The sequence below is a fragment of the Typopeltis vanoorti genome, chromosome 6 (genome assembly GCF_054136105.1).
Source record: "Typopeltis vanoorti isolate ZY-2024b chromosome 6, IOZ_Tvanoo_1.0, whole genome shotgun sequence".
Classification (NCBI taxonomy): domain Eukaryota; kingdom Metazoa; phylum Arthropoda; class Arachnida; order Uropygi; family Thelyphonidae; genus Typopeltis; species Typopeltis vanoorti.
In genome coordinates, this window is record NC_143554.1 from 144,698,760 (window position 1) to 144,705,405 (window position 6,646).

At 33.7% G+C, this 6,646-nt stretch overlaps 1 protein-coding gene across 4 annotated transcripts in view; it reads right to left on the reverse strand.

The window, feature by feature from the left end:
* Positions 1 to 6,183, reverse strand: part of LOC150106017 (BTB/POZ domain-containing protein 6-A-like) — a 47,981-nt gene extending 41,798 nt beyond the window's left edge. For 2 of the 4 annotated variants that reach the window (XM_090394472.1, XM_090394468.1), the window contains exon 1: positions 5,826 to 5,982. The gene's annotated coding sequence lies outside the window, so the exon portion shown is untranslated. Of the gene's footprint in view, positions 1 to 5,825; positions 5,983 to 6,043 lie in introns of those variants that run through there. The other 2 variants (XM_090394469.1, XM_090394471.1) reach the window with 2 other exon arrangements.
* Positions 6,184 to 6,646: the final 463 nt, after the last annotated feature.

Sequence of the window (6,646 nt, forward strand, 5' to 3'; positions counted from 1 at the left end):
GTATCGTGTAATTTATTGTTTATAATCATGCCACAGGTACCTTTAAAGATTTTTTTTTTTTAAACTTTTGTCAACTTTTAAAACAAAATGTATGCATCAATATACGTTCGCCTTTAAAACTCAGTATAAAATACCTTTAAATGTTAAACTTTTTCTTCTTCTCTTCCATCTAAGACGGGCTGAGTCTTCTTTTGAGCAGGATTTTTCAGTCTTCTCTATTCCTTGCTATTCGAAAAAGTTCCTTATATGTTCTGCATCCCGAGATGTTCTTTATTAATTTCAGCCAGGTAATTCTTGGTCTTCTGGGTGTTCTTTTTTTCAGTTGGAAAAGCATTGATTAGGACGTTAGGAAGTCTGTCTGCGTCTATGCGTACAGTGTGGCCAAAAACCATCTCAGTTGTTGTTTTCTGATTTTTTCTATTATTGTCTTTTTATACAATAATTCTTGTCTGACTGTGCTGTTTCTTTCATTTTCTATCCAACTTGTTCTATTTATTTTTTTAAGTATTTCATCTCAAATGCCACCAGTTTTTTCTCCTCACTTTTCTTAACTGTCCACGCTTCTGCTCCATAGATGACTGTTGGTATAATTATCGATTCATATAATTTGATTTTGGCTTGTGTAGATATCTTGTTTGTTTTCCAGATTTTCTGAAATTTTCCCATGGTGCTCAATCGTATCGTTATTTTGTGTTTGATTGTTTTGAGTTCATCTATTGTTTCTGTTAGTTTTGATCCAAGGTATATGAAGTTGTCTACTTGTTCTATTTGTTGTCCATTTAGGGTGGCTGAGATGGTTGTTCTGTTCCTCCCTAATTTCATCACTTTTGTCTTTCGTATATTTATTATCATGTCATATGTTTTACATGTTTCGTTTAGCTTGATTATCAACCTTTGTAGTTCATTTAGGGTTCTTGCAATAAGGACGAGATCATCCGCATATTTGATATTATTTATATTTAAAACATTGACATTGATTCCAGGCTCATTGTCTATTGCTTTCTTTACAACTTCGTGTAGATATATGTTGAATAAGCAGAGGATAATGGGCATCCTTGCATTACTCCTTTTTGGATCTCTATGGATTCTGTTGTAAGTGTGTCCTTTTTAATTATTGCATTTGTCTTAGAGTAATATTTTATCAGAAACCGTATTATATATTTGTCTATTGCTTTTTCTAGTAGAACTTTAAGAAGGATTTCTCTGTTGATGCTGTCGAAAGCTTGTTTAAAATCCACAAAATAACAATATAGTTCTTTATGGTCTTCCCAGCTGAGCTCTGCTAGTTGGTGCAATGTGCAAATTTGGTCTATTGTTGAATAGTTTCCTCGGAAGCCAGCTTGTTCTATGCCTATCAATTCTTCATAGGTGTGTTTTAATCTATTTTGTATAATTCTTACGAATATTTTGTAGGTGTGGGAGAGTAAATTGATTGGTCTGTAATTTCTGCAGCCTCTTTTGTCTCCTTTCTTGTATATTGGGATGATCTTTCCAGTTCTCCAGTCATCTGGGATCTTTCCTGTTTGTAGTATTTTATTGAATAGAGTTGTTAAATATTCTATTGATGTGCTGCCTCCATATGACTACAGTTCAGTAGGATAATATCAATGCCTGGTGCTTTATTATTTTTCATCTGTTTTATTGCATATCTAACTTCTTCTTGTCAAATTTTTGGGTGGTCGTTATTTTCTTCTATTGTTGGCATTATAGTTTTGTTTCCTTGGTGAAAGATAGTCTTAAAATGGTTTCACCAGATTTTTCTTATATCTTCAATATCCCCGGTTTCAGTCATCTTGTTGTTTATCATTGTTACTGATTTTGCTGAGAATTCCTTTGTAATTTCTCTTATAGTGTAATGGAAGACTTTTAGGTTGTTTTGTTGGTATGCTTCTTGGCATTTCTTAGCTTTTTTTTTCTAACCATTTTTCTTTAGCCTTTTTTGCATAGGTTATCAACTTTATTTTTTTAGTGCTCTGTATTTTTCTCTATTCTCTTCATTGTTTTGTAGGTTTCCAAGTATCTTAGCTTCTCTTTTATTGTAGCTACGATTTCTTGGTTTATCCACTGTTTGTTTATTTTGGGTTTGGTACCTAGAGTGTCTTTTGCAATTGATAACACTGTTTCTTTTCCTTCTTCCCAGTATTTTCGCTGTTCTAGAAGATGGAGAGTTTTAATTTCAAGCACATCTGTTCTAAAAATCGACTTCTGCTTGAGCTATCTTTTAGTTTTGATAGGTTGATGTTTTCTTCTTTTCTGATATTGTTTTTCCTGTTGAATTTTACTTCACTTTGACAGTTAATATTTCGCGGTCAGTATCGAAATCAGAGCATCTTAATTTTCGTACATTATTTACTGATCTTTTCCATGTTCGTTTATGATAATATAGTCTATGCAGTTCTTTATATTACCATCTGGGGATATCCACGTATATTTATTATTAGGGCGTTGATAGAACAATGTGTTTGCAATCATTAGATCGTTTGTTTTACAGAAGTGGAGTAATTGTTCTACTCTGTCGTTAAGCTCTCCGTATCCAAATTTCCCCATCACATCTTTTTTGTCTGCTGTGAACTGTCCTATTTTAGCGTTAAAATCTCCCATCACTATCATGAGTTCTCTATTATTGGAATTATCTATTTCCTGTTGTAGTTCTTCATAGAAATGTTCTATTTCTTCCTCTGAATGGTTACTGTCTGGTGCATATATTTGGATTATTTTAATTGTTTGACCTTTTTCTTTTGCTTTAAGTTTGGCTGTGATTATTCTAGGAGACACTGGTTTTATTTCAATTACTGAGTGTGTAAGTTTCTTCTCAGTTAATAATGCAACTCCTTTTCTGTGTATGTTACTTTTCTTCCTAAGAAGTATAGTCTTCCTCCTAGTAAATCCATGAATCCATCTCCGCACCAATGTGTCTTTAATAAACCTAAAAATACTCCATTTCAATCTTTTTAAATTTTCCTGGAATAATTGTAATTTTCCAGGTCAGTATAATGATCTTATGCTGAGGGTGGCCACGTGTTTCACGTCCTTGGCTGACCACGTTGCTCATTTCTCACCTACTCTGTGTGTAGACGTGTAGGCACGTCGGCTGTCCCGTACGCAGTAGCACCATCTCGGTTTGTAGACTTTCTCCGGCTCATGGAAGTTACCGGCATAATAATGTAGCCAGCTACATTATTACATAAAACGTGTAGGATATATCTTTCATGAAGAATTGCAAATGAAAAAGCTTTGCGCAAGATCGGGTGCCGCGCTTGCTCACAGCAGATCAAAAACGCACTCGCATGAAAATCTCTGAACAGTGCTTGGAGCGTTTTAACAAGAATAAAACTGATTTTGTGCGTCGATTTATTACTATGGATGATACTTGGATTCACCATTCACAATCCAAACAGCAGTCAACAGCTAAAGGCATTTTGTTTATTAATTATCTTGAAAAGGGTTAAAACAATAACCGGAGAATATTATTCCGATCTTTTAACCAGACTAGACGAAAAAATTCGTGAGAAAAAACTCGGTTTGCAGAAGAAAAAAATCATCTTTCATCAGAACAATGCATCTGCCCACAAAGGTGTTTTGGCAATGGGAAAATTAAGGGATCTGCACTATGAATTGTTGGAACATCCACCCTATTCCCCAGCTTTGGCTCCCTCTGACTTCTGTCTCTTCCCCAAACTAAAACTCTTCCTCGCTGGTCAGCGTTTTTCTTCGAATCAAGAAGTGATTGCAGCTGTAGAGGGGTATTTTGCAGATCTTACTGAGAAACACTACTGGGACGGGATAGTGGCGCTGGAATAAATGTATTAGTTTTAAGGGAGACTATGTTGAAAAATAAAAATAATTTTGAAATTATAAATTCGTTTTTTCATTGTTAGGAAAGAAATTTTCAGACCACCCTCGTATATTGTTTTATAGCAGCAGACATGGGATGCCATGTAATGTTCTGTACTTTATTATTGGCATTCACATTCTGTGTAAAGTTTTTTTTTTTTTTAATTTCAGTTCTGTATTTACATGTTAAGTTATTTTTAATTCATATCCTATTACGCATTATTCATATTATCTAGACGTATCTGCCATTACAGTATTTTGTATGCTTACCGGCATATTACTTTAAATTTGAAACTCAAACTAAGAACTATAAAACAAGCTAGCATAGCTTCTTTCAAATCCTGATAGGTTTTATAATGCGGATGTCAGCAGCTTTCTTTACACTTGTGTAATACCAATAGATGTATTTGTTCCTCATTCGAAGTTATTTAAGGACTTAGTTCCTTTTCCATGGCTCATTACACGAACAAGGAAATGCTGTTTTTTAATAGTTTCGGATTCTATTTTTATTTTGCAGTTTTAAGAACAGAAACCACAATAAAAATTGCCTGAAATCAAATATTTCAAAACAAAACAAAACAACAACAACAAAAAAAAAATCTAAAAGAACTGTCATGAGTTTAATGTCTACGAAGAAACAATATGTAAAGATATCTTTAAGGAATTCTGCTGGTATGATGCTAACAGAACACGAAGAATTACCGATTGATTATTTTGTGAGGGTTTATCATCAGGATGATGGTAAATCAGTGCATGATTGTCCATCATGATTTACAGGCAATTGTGAACTTTGATGGAGACAAACTCAAAGATGTTTTGGGATATTGCAAAATTTCAATGTAAATTTTGCATTGAAAATTTTCTGGCATATCGAATAAATATCCCAGAAATGGGATATCGGAGCTTGAGTTACGATAATGTGCAAGGGTTTACTTTGATCAAGTTGTTAATTTAAGTCTCAGCTCAGGTAGAGTCCCAATAGAGTGAAAGGAGGGTAAGATAGTGCAGTTACATTAAAGTGAATACAAAGCGGAAGCTGAATAATACGTACCTATTATTATCTCAGCAATGGCAGTCAAGGTTTTGGAAAAGTTGATTGAAGCCATTATTCAAGAATGGATGGAAAGAGATACGATTTACTCTTTTTCTGTTATTATAGAAAACGAGTAAATTGTTATGGCAAGACTTCCCCTTACCAAAGCCACTGTAGACATGGATAAAGGCAATGCCCACAGCGAAGGGGAATGGATATGAAGTTGGTAAGATTGATAGGATGTCAAACAGACACCAAAAAGTAGTGCATGGCAGAGAAGCAGCTAAGATTTGATAAGATTGATTAGTGATATGTCCAGTAGCGCACTCAGGATTTAATCTTGGGGGAAGGGAGGAGAGGAGTTGAGTAGACGATTTGAGAATACGCGCATTTCTTGGGTTAATGTAAACATCGATCTATTTCAGATTTGTCAAATCTCCAGAATAAGTGATGCCATCCGTATGAATGAAAACTCGAAATATTTTATAACGAAGTTTTTGTTGTTGTTTGGTTAAATGAATAAGTATTTGTTTATTTTAGTTTTCTTGAAATGATACACTCTGGGTTGTGTTTAATAAGAATGGGTTTTGATTTAAATCTTAAAGACTATTTAGGAATGCTATCATTTTTAATTTTATTTTTTAAACAAGTGTTAACAAGTAGTAACAATTTATAGAAACTGTAACTTATATATATAAAAGTCATCCCAAACACCAGGATCACAAGTCCTCAACTATGCAACCAGTTTTATGCGCACTGACGTCATAATTAAAACTGTTTGTTTATAAACAGACTCTTAGCTTGCTTACAAACCCTTCTTAAGTGCTATAGTAATAATAATAATAATAATAATAATAATAATAATAATAATAATAATAATAATAGGATAATAAAACCAAGCACTTATTTTAATTTTGAGACATTTTAATAAGTATACGAATGAAATAAAAATTCCAACCTGAAAAAATTAGTCCTAATTTATCGTTTCCAAGAGTATGTGCATGCGTAGTCGTTAGCTAAAAGTAAAAGCATACGATGATTAATTCTCTTATCGGTGTGTGGTTAAATGTACTATCACGTGATCCTGATATCTAGCGAATTAGCGTTTTGCAGAGTAAACGTTAACCACGACTCTTAGATGCACGGTTAAAATAAGATTCAGTGAGACTCTGTTACCTTTTTATGTAGCAAAACAAATGCGTCTTTACTAACGATGTTCTGCCGATGCAAAGTTCAGTTCTCCGCACAGTTCCCTTATAATTTACTGGCTGTCATTGACTGTTCGGTGTTGCTTCCGAGAGTTCATGGCTAACAACCACGTGGTTTCTTCTGATCACGTGACAGTGCAAGAGAAAGCGCAAACGTTTTAAGTGCGTAACTGCAATTACTGTTCACGTGTTTATTGAAAAGCATTGCAGGCTGTTTCACTGAAGGTCAACTTATAAAGATACAGTACTTTGTGTTGAATGATACATTGATACCACAAGTGTTAACATGCCCGCATCCAAAACGGAAGTCTAAAAGTCTAAGTGCCTACCATAATATGTTCATTAGAATGAAAGCAATATTATTTAGAACGCAATAACATCTTTGGATATAAAATATTATCAACACACAATAAAGACTGCACTACAAGAGGCATTTCGTATGTATTAAAAAAAGGAAAAGAGAAAATAAGATTTCTCATAGTGTGATTAACATTTGACTCTATTTAAGATAAAAAGTAAGAATACATTTATGAATTTCGTTGTTGATTATCATAAAAAATCCAATGATTAA